The sequence below is a fragment of the Columba livia genome, chromosome 9, assembly GCF_036013475.1.
Source record: "Columba livia isolate bColLiv1 breed racing homer chromosome 9, bColLiv1.pat.W.v2, whole genome shotgun sequence".
Taxonomy (NCBI): Eukaryota; Metazoa; Chordata; class Aves; order Columbiformes; family Columbidae; genus Columba; species Columba livia.
This window is the reverse complement of record NC_088610.1, coordinates 29,391,117-29,403,960: the sequence shown is the minus strand read 5'-3', so window position 1 is coordinate 29,403,960 and position 12,844 is coordinate 29,391,117.

The following is a 12,844-nucleotide window of genomic DNA, read 5'->3' as shown; positions in this document are numbered from 1 at the left end:
AGCACCATGACTCAGCCTAAGGAGATCTGCAGCTTATTTTTTTGTACTGCCAGCAGATTGTGGAAGCACAGTATAAAAACCATCCTTATGGAGAGATCTGCGTATTTTAGGCTTAGTCTAAGTGTCTCAAGTAGCTGGGGTTTTTGCTTGGGCCTAATCCATACGGTCTTATGGCCTTACTCCTAGTCTGAAGACGAATGTGCTAGAAACTATAAAGCGAAAAAATGTCCTGCAGCCTAGCCTTGCTTTGCCTGTCCTTGCCTGTCCTTGCCTTGCCTTATTTCCTTCTCATCCTGTTCTCTGTCCCATCCTCTCTCACTAACCCCTCGTCTGGCTGCATGTCTCTACTTTCCTTTTCTCTCACTCTCCTGCTTCCTGCCTCTTTTCCTGCAATTCCTCCATCTCACTCCTGAAGCCCAACACTACTTTTTATTCTTCCTTCCCTTTCTCCTGCTCCCTTCGCTTTCTCCCTCTGTCCCATATCTTTCTTCCCGACTTGTCTTTTCAAGACTTTGGGGCAAATTGGCCCCAAGTCTGGGCATGGTTTGACCAATTTTCAGAGGCCTGGCTGGTGACAGCAGGGGCAGCAGGCAGTGACAGGCCCGGGGCTGACAGGCTCCCCATCCCCTAGGGGGCGCCTGGCTGCCACACCCAGCTGACATAGAACCTTTGTCACAATGCCCGCTACCGTGGCGAATATCTGGTGACTTTACAGGTGACAGGGATACTGCAGGACTTGGTGGCAGCTCAGCAATTTCTCACTTCCCCAAAGAAGCGGAATTCTGCAAATTGCTGCCTTTGCTCTTGAAAGGATATCATCAGGTGGGTGTTTTGGTGTCATACTCTGAAAACCAGAGCAGAAATGGTGAAATATTCCCATGATATGCATGGTCCCTGCACCAAAGCACCATGACTCAGCCTAAGGAGATCTGCAGCTTATTTTTTTGTACTGCCAGCAGATTGTGGAAGCACAGTATAAAAACCATCCTTATGGAGAGATCTGCGTATTTTAGGCTTAGTCTTAGTGTGTCAAGTAGCTGGGGTTTTTGCTTGGGCCTAATCCATGCGGTCTTCAGGCTTTCCTCCTAGTCTGAAGACGAATGTGCTAGAAACTATAAAGCAAAAAAATGTCCTGCAGCCTTGCCTTGCCTTGCCTGTCCTTGTCTTGCCTTATTTCCTTCTCATCCTGTTCTCTGTCCCATCCTCTCTCACTAACCCCTCGTCTGGCTGCATGTCTCTTCTTTCCTTTTCTCTCACTCTCCTGCTCCCTGCCTCTTTTCCTGCAATTCCTCCATCTCTCTCCTGCAGCCCAACACTACTTTTTATTCACAGAATCACATAATCACAGAATCACAGAATCACAGAATCGACTGGGTTAGAAAAGACCTCAGCGATCATCAAGTCCAACTCTTGGTCCAACTCTAGTCCGTTTACTAGATCATGGCACTAAGTGCCATGTCCAATCTCAGTTTAAAAACCTCTAGGGACGGCGAGTCCACTACCTCCCTGGGCAGGCCATTCCAATGCCTGACCACTCTCTCTGTAAAGAATTTCTTTCTAATATCCAGTCTAAATTTCCCCTGGTAGAGTTTAAGCCCATGCCCCCTTGTCCTATTGCTAACTGCCTGGGAGAAGAGACCAATCCCCACCTGGCTATAACTTCCCTTCAGGTAGTTATAGAGAGTGATGAGGTCACCTCTAAGCCTCCTCTTCTCTAGACTAAACAACCCCAGCTCCCTCAGCCTCTCCCCATAGGGCTTGTGTTCAAGTCCCTTCACCAGTCGTGTTGCTCTTCTCTGGACCCGCTCCAGCACTTCAATGTCTTTCCTGAACTGAGAGGCCCAGAACTGAACACAATACTCCAGATGTGGCCTCACCAATGCAGAGTACAGGGGAAGGATCACTTCCCTTGTCCTGCTGACCACGCTATTTTTGATACAGGACAGGATACCATTGGCCTTCTTGGCCACCTGGGCACACTGTTGGCTCATGTTGAGCTTCCTGTCAATTAGTACCCCCAGGTCCCTTTCTGTCTGACTGCTCTCCAGCCACTCTGTGCCCAGCCTGTAGCGCTGCAGGGGGTTGTTGTGACCAAAGTGCAGCACCCGGCACTTGGCCTTATTGAATTTCATCCCATTGGAATCAGCCCATTTTTCCAGTCTATCCAGATCCCTCTGCAGAGCCCTCCTGCCTTCCAGTAGGTCGACACTCCCTCCCAACTTGGTGTCATCTGCAAATTTGCTGATGATGGTCTCAATCCCCTCATCTAAATCATCAATAAAGATGTTAAACAGGACTGGACCCAACACTGACCCCTGGGGAACACCACTAGTGACTGGCCGCCAGCTGGATGCAGCCCCGTTCACCAGCACTCTCTGGGCCCGGCCCTCCAGCCAGCTCTTAACCCAGCGTAGAGTACACTTGTCCAAGCCATGGGCTACCAGCTTTTGCAAGAGTATATTATGGGAGACAGTGTCAAAGGCCTTGCTGAAGTCCAGATAGACCACATCCATGGCTTTCCCCTCATCCACCAGCTGGGTCACCTGATCATAAAAGGAGATCAGGTTGGTCAGACAGGACCTGCCCCTCCTAAACCCATGCTGGCTGGGTCTGATCCCTTGTCCATCCTGAAGGTGCTGTGTGATTCCACTCAGCATGATCTGCTCCATAACCCTGCCAGGCACCGAGGTCAGACTGACAGGCCTGTAGTTGCCAGGGTCAGCTCTGCAGCCCTTTTTGTGGACTGGGGTAACATTGGCCAATTTTCAATCATATGGGACCTCCCCAGTGAGCCAGGACTGTTGGAAGATTATGGAGAGCGGCTTGGCAAGTTCTTCTGCTAGCTCCCTCATCACCCTCGGATGGATCCCATCTGGTCCCATAGACTTGTGAGGATCCAGATGGCTCAGTAAATCACCAACTATTTCCTCCTGGAATACAAGGGGCCTATTTGGCTTCCTATCTCTGTCAACCACCTCCAGAGATGAGTTGTCCTGAGGGCCACCTGTCTCACTGGTAAAAACTGAGGCAAAGTAGGTATTAAGTACCTCAGCTTTCTCCTCATCTTTGTTAACTATATTTCCTTCAGAGTCCAACAGAGAATGGAGGTTTTCCTTGCCCCTCCTTTTGTTATTAACATATTTGAAGAAGGACTTTTTATTATCCCTGACAGAATTGGCCAAGTTAACTTCAAATTGCACTTTTGTTTCCCTGATCTTTTTTCTGCATGATCTAGCTATTTCCATAAATCCTTCATAAGTAGCCAGGCCTTTTTTCCACAGTCGGTAAAGTCTCTTTTTATTTCTGATTTCATTCAGAATCTCCCTGTTTAGCCAAGCCGGTTGTCTTCCCCGCCGGCTAGCCTTTCGGCACACTGGTATAGCCTGTTCCTGTGCACTCAAAACCACCTGCTTGAAGCATGTCCAACCCTCCTGGGCCCCCTTGTTTTTAAGCATTGTTTCCCAGGGTATGCTCTGAACTAGACTTCTGAATAGGCAAAAATCTGCCCTCGGGAAGTCCAGCATAGAGGTTTTGTTAATGGTTCTCCCTGCATCTCTGAGTACTGAAAATTCTATTATTTCATGGTCGCTATGCCCCAGGCGGCCTCCAACCACTACATCTCCCACCAGCCTTTCTCTGTTTGTAAACAGTAGGTCTAGCGGGGTCTTGCCCCTGGTGGGCTCATTTACCAGCTGATGAAGGAAATTGTCCTCTATACACTCTAGGAACTTCCTAGACTGCCTCTTCTGTGCAGTATTGACCTCCCAGCAGATATCCGGCAGGTTAAATTCACCCACAAGAACAAGGGCCGTTGATTTTGAGACATCTGCCAGCTGCTTGTAGAATAATTCATCTCCTTCATTGTCCTGGTTGCGCGGTCTATAACAGACACCCACGAGGATGTCAGCCTTGTTGGACTTCCCCCTGATTCTGGTCCACAGGAACTCAAACCTGCATACTGACTCAAGTTTAACAGAGTCGAGTGACTCTCTAACATATAAAGCCACCCCTCCACCTCTCCTACCCTACCTATCTTTTCTGAAGAGCTTGTAGCCACACATAGCAGCACTCCAGTCATATGAGTCATCCCACCATGTTTCTGTGATGGCAACTATGTCATAGCTTTCCTGCTACACGATGGCTTCCAGCTTCTCTTGTTAGTTGCCCATACTGCATGCATTAGTGTACATGCACGTCAAGTGGGCTGCTGATTTCCCTCTTAATTCGGGCTTTCCATTCTTCCTTCCCTTTCTCCTGCTCCCTTCGCTTTCTCCCTCTGTCCCGTATCTTTCTTCCCGACTTGTCTTTTCAAGACTTTGGGCCAAATTGGCCCCAAGACTGGGCATGGTTTGACCAATTTTCAGAGGCCTGGCTGGTGACAGCAGGGACAGCAGGCAGTGACAGGCTCGAGGCTGGCAGGCTCCCCATCCCCTAGTGGGAGCCTGGCTGCCACACCAATCTGACAAAGAACCTTTTTCACAATGCCCGCTGCCGTGGTGAGGATGCGGTGACTCTCCAGGTGACAGGGACACTGCAGGACTTGGTGTCAGCTCAGCAATTTCTCACTTCCCCAAAGAAGCGGAATTCTGCAAATTGCTGCCTTTGCTCTTGAAAGGATGTCATCAGGTGTGTGTTTTGGTGTAATACACTAAAACCAGAGTAGAAATGGTGAAATATTCCCATGATAAGCATGATCCCTACACCAAAGCACCATTACTCAGCCTAAGGAGATCTGCAGCTTATATTTTTGTACTGCCAGCAGATTGTGAAAGTACAGTATAAAAACCATCCTTATGGAGAGATCTTCATATTTTAGGCTTAGTCTAAGTGTCTCAAGTAGCTGGGGTTTTTGCTTGGGCCTAATCCATACGGTCTTATGGCTATCCACCACGTCTGAAGAGGAATGTGCTAGAAACTATAAAGCAAAAAAATGTCCTGCAGCCTAGCCTTGCCTTGCCTATCCTTGCCTCTCCTTGCCTTGCCTTATTTCCTTCTCATCCTGTTCTCTGTCCCACCCTCTCTCACTAATCCCTCGTCTGGCTGCATGTCTCTACTTTCCTTTTCTCTCACACTCCTGCTTCCTGCCTCTTTTCCTGCAATTCCTCCATCTCACTCCTGCAGCCCAACACTACTTTTTATTCTTCCTTTCCTTTTGTTCTGCTCCCTTCGCTTTCTCCCTCTGCCCCATATCTTTTTTCCAGACTTGTCTGTTGGAGACTTTGGGCCCCTTTGGCCCCAAGTCTGGGCATGGTTTGACCAGTTTTCAGAGGCCTGGCTGGTAACAGGAGGGACAGCAGGCAGTGACAGGCCCGGGGCTGACAGGCTCCTCCTCCCCTAGGGGGCGGCTCTCTGTCACACCCAGCTGACATCGTACTTTGTCACAATGCCCGCTACCGTGGTGAGGATGCGGTGACTCTGCAGGTGACAGGGACACTGACGGACTTGGTGTCAACTCAGCAATTTCTCACTTCCCCAATACAGAGGTATTCTGCAAATTGCAGCCTTTCCTCTTGAAAGGAAATCAGCAAGTGGGTGTTTTGGTGTAATACACTGAAAACGAGGGCAGAAATGGTGAAATATTCCCATGATATGCCTGATCCCTGCACCAAAGCACCATGACTCAGCCTAAGGAGATCTACAGCTTATTTTTTTGTACTGCCAGCAGATTGTGGACGTACAGTATGAAAACCATCCTTATGGAGAGATCTGCGTATTTTAGGCTTAGTCTAAGTGTCTCAGGTAGCTGAGACACTTTGTGTGTCACAAATCCCTCTTGACAGTTTCTGGATTACAAACCCCGTTGGACAGCATGTGTATCATAAACCCCATTGGAAAGTGTCTGTGTCACCAACCCCATTGGACAGCGTGTGTGTGTCACAATCCCCATTGGACAGCGAGTGTCTTACAAACACCCCTGCACACTGTGTGTGTCACAAATTCCATTGAACAGCGTGTATGTCTCAAACACCATTGGACAGCGTGCGTGTGTCACAAACCCCAATGGAAAGTGTGTGTGTCACAAACCCCAGTCGACAGCGTGTGTCACAAACCCCCCGGACAGCGTGTGTGTCACAATCCTTATTGGACAGCATGTGTGCCTCAAGCCCCATGGGACAGTGTGTGTGTCCCAAACCCCATTGGACAGCTTGTGTGTGTCACAAACCCTAATGGACAGCATGTGTGTCACAAACCGCATTGGACAGTTTGTGTGTCACAAACGCCTTTGGACAGCATGTGTGTCTGAAACCCCATTGGACAGTGTGTTTGTCAAAAACCCATTGAACAACCTTTTTGTCTCAAACCCCATTGGACAGCATGTGTATTACAAACGACATTGGACAGCATGTGTGTCACAAAACCCATGGACAGCGTGTGTGTCACAAACCCCATTGGACAGCCTTTGTGTGTCACCAACCCCGTTGGACAGTGTCTGTGCCAGAAACCCCATTGGACAGTGTGGATGTCACAAACCCCATTGGACAATGTGTGTGTCATCAACAGGATTGGACAGCCTGTGTGTCACAATCCCCATTGGACAGTGTGTGTGTCACAAAACACCTTGGACAGCGTGTGTGTCACAAACCCCATTGGAATGTGTGTGTTTCACAATCCCAATTGAATAGTGTGTGTGTCTCACAAAACCCATTGGAGAGTGTGTGTGCCGTAAACCCCATTGGACAGCATGTTTTTGTCACAATCCACATTGGACAGCGTGTGTGTCACAAAAGGCATGGGGCAGCGTGTGTGTCACAAACCCCAGGGGACACTGTGTGTGTCACAAACCCCATTGTACAGCATGTGTGTCACAAACCCCATTGGACAGTGTGTGTGTCACAAACCCCACTGGATAGTGTGTCTGTGTCACAAACACCATTGGACAGCGAGTGTATTTCACACACCCCATTAGACAGTGTGTGTGCCACAAACCCCATTGGACAGCATGTGTGTTTTACAAGAACCATTGGACAACGAGTGTGTGTCACAAACCCCCTTAGACTGTGTGTGTTTCACAAAACCCATTGGGCAGAGTGTGTATCATAAAACTCATTGGAAAGTGTCTGTGACACAAACCCCATTGGACAGTGTGTGTGTGCCATAAACCCTATTGGACAGCGTGCATGTCACAATCCCCATTGGACAGCGTGTGTGTCTCAAACCCACCTGGACAGTGTGTGTGTCACAAACCCCCCTGGACAGTGTCTGTGTCACAAACAGCATTTCACAGCGTGTGTGTCTACAAACGCCATTGGACAGCGATTGCGTGTCACAACCCCATTAGATTGTGTGTGTGTCACTAAACCCATTATACAGCGTTTGTGTCACAAATCCCATTGGACAGTGTGTGTGTCACAAACCCCATTTGACAGCGTGTGTGTCACAAACACAATTGGACAGCGAGTGTGTGTCACAAAACCCATTAAACAGTGTGTGTGTCACAAAACGCTTTGGACAGCATGTGTGTCACAAAACCCATTGGAATGTGTGTGTCACAAACCCCATTGTACAGCGCATGTGTGTCACAAACCCTATTGGAAAGCTTGTGTGTCAGAAACCCCATTGGATAGAGTATGTGTGGCATAAACCCCATTGGACAGCGTGTGTGTGTCACAAACCCATTTGCACAGTGTGTGTGCCATAAACCCCTTTGGACAGCGTGTGTGAGTCACAATCCCTATTGAACAGCCTGTGTGTCACAATCCCCATTTGACAGCCTCTGTGTCTCAAACACCATTGAACAGCGTGTGTGTCTCAAACCCCCCTGGACAGTGTGTGTGTCACAAACACCCCTTGACAGTTTCTGTGTCACAAACGCCATTGCACAACGTGTGTGTCGCAATCCCCTTTGGACACCGTGTGTGTGTCGAGGGTTAAGATTGCGGGGTGACAATAAAACCCTGGCAGATGTATTGTTAACCCCCTCTCCCCGCCCCCACTTTCCTCTCCCTCTCCCCGCTTTCCACTAAGGAGAGGCAATTGGGAGGAAAAGAAGGACAGAGTGAAGAGAGTTGGAAAAAATTAAAGATGTTTTACTAATGCTACTAATAAGAATAGAGAAAATAATACAAAATATACAAAACCAATCTTGAAAGTCTCAGCAACTGCAGAGCCGGCAACCAAAGTCCTGGATTAGACTCTGCAGCCAACCGGAGCTGGATTCAGTCTCTCACTAGGCCTCAGTTCGCAGGGACGACTAGCAAGGTCCTCTTCTAATGTCGGCCATGAGCAGAAGGGAAAAAGGCAAAAGGGGAAAAACGAACGAGATCCTTGTGATCTCCCACTTTTATATGAAGTATTCAAGTGAATGGAATGTTATACACAGTTGGTCAGTTTCTTGGTCTCTTTCTTCTCGTCGCCCCTCTCGCGAGATGTCCATCCGTGCTTATCAATAAGTTTGCATTCCATTGCTAGGTTTACCAAAACATGTGTCTGGTTCTCCAGGAAAATGCAGTTAATATGAAGGCTTTAGCTGACAGGCAAATTCACTGAAAGAGATACTTGTTTTTAAAAAAACCAGGACATTCCACCCCTTATAATATGCCATTCACTGAATGCTTAAACCTTATCAATACAATCTATCAATATAATCTAATTAATCACTACAACTATATATCTATATATACATATGTACATATATACACAGGAGTAATTAATCAGTGGACCATCCTTTAAAAAGTTCATTAAGTTCGTTTTGTCACGACAGTCTCCCAGGGCAGGAAAAATGGTACAAGTGCATCTCATTACCACTGTTTGTGGGTTAAAGATATCAACTTCGAAGAAGTTGTCAGGCGCCACTCGAAGAAGCTAGCTCTGGTTTCATCATCATTGTCTTGATCTGGAAGACACTTATTAAACACTGTTAGCATGGCAATTCACATCATGCAGTTCAGTATTGAATATTTTCACCTAAACTCAAATCCCCTTGAGGTACACACCGAACTTCTCCATCCTTAAGCATCACCCACCAGGTGCTGCCAGGTCCCTGGGCAAAAACAATCCCACGAATGGGCTTGCCTTTGCCTGAGGCAGGAGTAACCCAGACTGCCTTTCCTAACATGTTTTTCATGTGTACTACAGGGACTTTATCTCCTTCTGCAGTCCGTGGAATTTCTGATTGGGCAGGCCCGGCTCGATTGGTTGATCCCCGGGTGTTGACCAACCAAGTGGCTTTTGCTAAATGTGAGTCCCAATTTTTAAAGGTTCCACCACCAAGTGCCTTTAGTGTAGTTTTTAGCAAACCATTGTACCTTTCAATTTTCCCAGAGGCTGGTGCATGATATAGAATATGATATACCCACTCAATACCATGTTCTTTGGCCCAATTGTCTATAAGACTGTTTTTGAAATGAGTACCGTTGTCTGATTCAATTCTTTCTGGCGTACCGTGTCGCCAAAGGACTTGCTTTTCAAGGCCCAAGATAGGAAATTGAGTCTGTCCCAAACCGCAATGGGCAGCGTGTTTGTCACACACACCATTGGACATCATGTGTGTCACAACCAACATTGGACAGCGTGTGTGTGTCACAATCCCCATTGGACAATTGTATGTCACAAACGCCTTTGGACAGTGTGTGTGTCAGAAACCACATTGGAAATTGTGTGTGTCACAGACCCCATTAGACAGCGTGTGTGTCACAATCCCCACTGGACAGCGTGTGTGTCACAAATCCCATTGTATAGCGTGTCTGTGTCACAAACCCTATTGAAAAGTTTGTGTGTTCACAAATCCCACTGGACAGCATATGTGTCACGAACCCCATTTGACACCGTGTGTGTCACAAGCCCCATTGGACTCAGTGTGTGTGTCAGAAACCCCATTGGACAGTGTGTGTGTCACAAACCCCACTGTACAGCGTTTGTGTCACAAACCCCCCTGGACACGGTGTGTGACACAAACCCCATTGGACAGCGTGTATGACACAAACCCCTTTGGAAAGTGTGTGTGTCCCAAACCACAATATTCAGCGTGTGTATCACAAACACCACTGGTCAGCATGCGTATCACAAACACCATTGGACAGCGTGTGTATATCACAATCCCCATTGGACAGCGTGTGTGTATCACAATCCCCATTGGACAGCGTGTGTATGTCCCAATCCCCATTGGACAGCGTGTGTGTCAGAAACCCCATTGGACAGAGCGTGTGTGACAAACCCCATTGGACAGACAGTGTGTGTGTCACAAACCCCCCTGGACAGTGCGGGAGTCACAAACCCCATTTGACAGCGTGTGTGTCAGAAACACCTTTGGAGCGCGTGTGTGTGTCACAAACCCCTTAGACCGTCTGTGTGTCACAAAACCCATTGGACAGCGTGTGTGTCACAAACCACATTGGAAAGTCTGTGTGTCACAAATCCCATTGTATAGCGTGTGTATGTCACAAACCCTATTGGACACAGTGTTTGTCATGAACCCCATGGGACAGCGCCCGTTTCTCAAACCCCATTGGACAGCGTGTGTGTCACAATCCCCATCGGACAGAGTGTGTTTCACAAATCCCATTTGACAGCGTGTGTGTCACAAACCCCACTGGACAGTGTGTGTGTTAAAAACCCCATTGGACAGCGTGTGTGTGTCACAAACCCATTGGACAGTGTGTGTGTCGCAAACCCCTCTGGACAGCGTGTGTGTAACAAACAACCCTGGAGAGTCTCTGAGTCACAAACCACTCAGGACAATGTGTGTGTCACAAACCCCATTTGACAGCATGCGTGTCACAAACCCCATGTTACAGCGTGTGTGTGTCACAATGCCCATTGGAGAGTTTTGTGTCACAAATCCCATTGGATAGAGAGCGTGTGAGAAATCCCATTAATCAGTGTGTGTGTCACAAGCCCCCCTGGACAGTGTGTATGTCACAAACCCCATTGTAAACTTTGTGTGTCACACACCCCATTGGATAGAGAGTGTGTAACAAACCCCCCTGTACAGTGTGGGTGTCACAAGCCCCATTGGACAGATTGTGTGTGTCACAAAACCCATTGGAGAGCGTGTGTGTTACAAACCCCATTGGACAGTGTGTGTGTCACAAACCCCATTGGACAGCATGCGTGTGAAAAAACCCATGGGACAGCGTGTGTGTGTAACAATCCCCATTGGACAGTGTGTGTGTCACAAACCTCTCTGGACAGCGTGTGTGTGTCACAATCCCCGTTGAACAGAGTATGTGTGACAAACTCCATTGGACAGCGTAAGTGTCACAAACCCCATTGGACAGTTTGTTTGTCAACAATCCCATTGGACAGTGTTTGTGTCACAATCCCCATTGGATAGCGTGTGTGTATCGCAAACCCAATTGGACAGCGTGTGTGTGTCAAAACCACTTTGGAGTGTGTGTGTGTCACAAACACCATTGGACATGGTGTGTGTGTCACAATACCCATTGGACAGTGTGTGTGTCACAAATCCCTCTGGACAGCGTGTGTTCAACAAACACCCCTGGAGATTATCTGAGTCACAAACCCCATTGGACAGCGTGTGTGTCACAAACCAAATTGGACAGCGTGTGTGTCACGAACCCCATTGGACAGCGTGTGTGTCACATTCCCCATTGGACAGAGTGTGTGTGGTTTGTCACAAACCCCATTGGACAGTGTGTGTGTCATAAACCCCATTGGACAGTGTGTGTGTCACAATACCCATTGGACAGTGTGAGTTTCACAAACCCCTCTGGACAGCTTGTGTTTCACAAACACCCCTGGAGATTATCTGAGTCACAAACCTCATTGGACAGCGTGTGTGTCACAAAGCAAATTGGACAGCGTGTGTGTCACAAACCCCCCTGGACAGTGTGTGTGTCACAAACCCCATTGGACAGAGTGTTCTTTACAAACATCCCTATACTGCGTGTGTGACACAAACCCCATTACACAGCGTGTGTATGTCACAATCCGCATTGGACAGTGTGTGTGTGTCACAATCCCCATTGGACAGTTTGTGTGACACAAACCCCATTGGATAGCGTGTGTGTGTCACAAACCCCATTGGATAGCATGTGTGTCGCAAAACCCATTGGACACCGTGTGTGTCAGAAACACCATTGGAAAGTGTGTGTGTCACAAAACCCATAGGATAGCGTGTGTATGTCACAAACCCCACTGGAAAGTGTTTCTGTCACAAACACCATTGGATAGGGTGTGTGTGTCACAAACACTATTGGACAGTGTGTGGTTCAAGAACCCCGTTAGACAGCGTGTGTTTCACAAGCCCCATTGGAAAGAGTGTGTTTGAGAAACCCCATTGGACAGTGTGTGTGTCAAAAACCCCATTGGACAGTGTGTGTGCCACAATCCTCATTGTACAATGTGTCTGTCCCAAACCCCATTGGACAGCATGCGTGTCACAAACCCCATGGGACAGCGTGTGTGTATCACAATCCCCATCAGACAGCGTGTTTTTCACAAACACCATTAAACAGCATGCATGTCACAAACAACATTGGACAGCGTGTGTATGTCACAATCCCCATTGGACAGTGTGTGTGTGTCACAAACCCCATTGGACAGAGTGCGTGTCACAAACCCCATGTGACAGCATGTGTGTCAGAAACCCAATTGGATTGCGTGTGTTTGCCACAAACCCTATTGGAATGTGTGTATGTCACAAACCCCATTGGACAGCGTGTGTGTCACGAACCCCATTGGACAGCGTGTCTGTCACATTCCCCATTGGACAGAGTGTGTGTGGTTTGTCACAAACCCCATTTGACAGTGTGTATGTCACAAACCCCATTGGACAGTGTGTGTGTCACAAACCCCACTGGACAGCGTGTGTGTGTCACAAACCCCATTAGAAAGTGTGTGTGTCATATACTCAATTTGATAGTGTGTGTGTCAGAAACCCCAT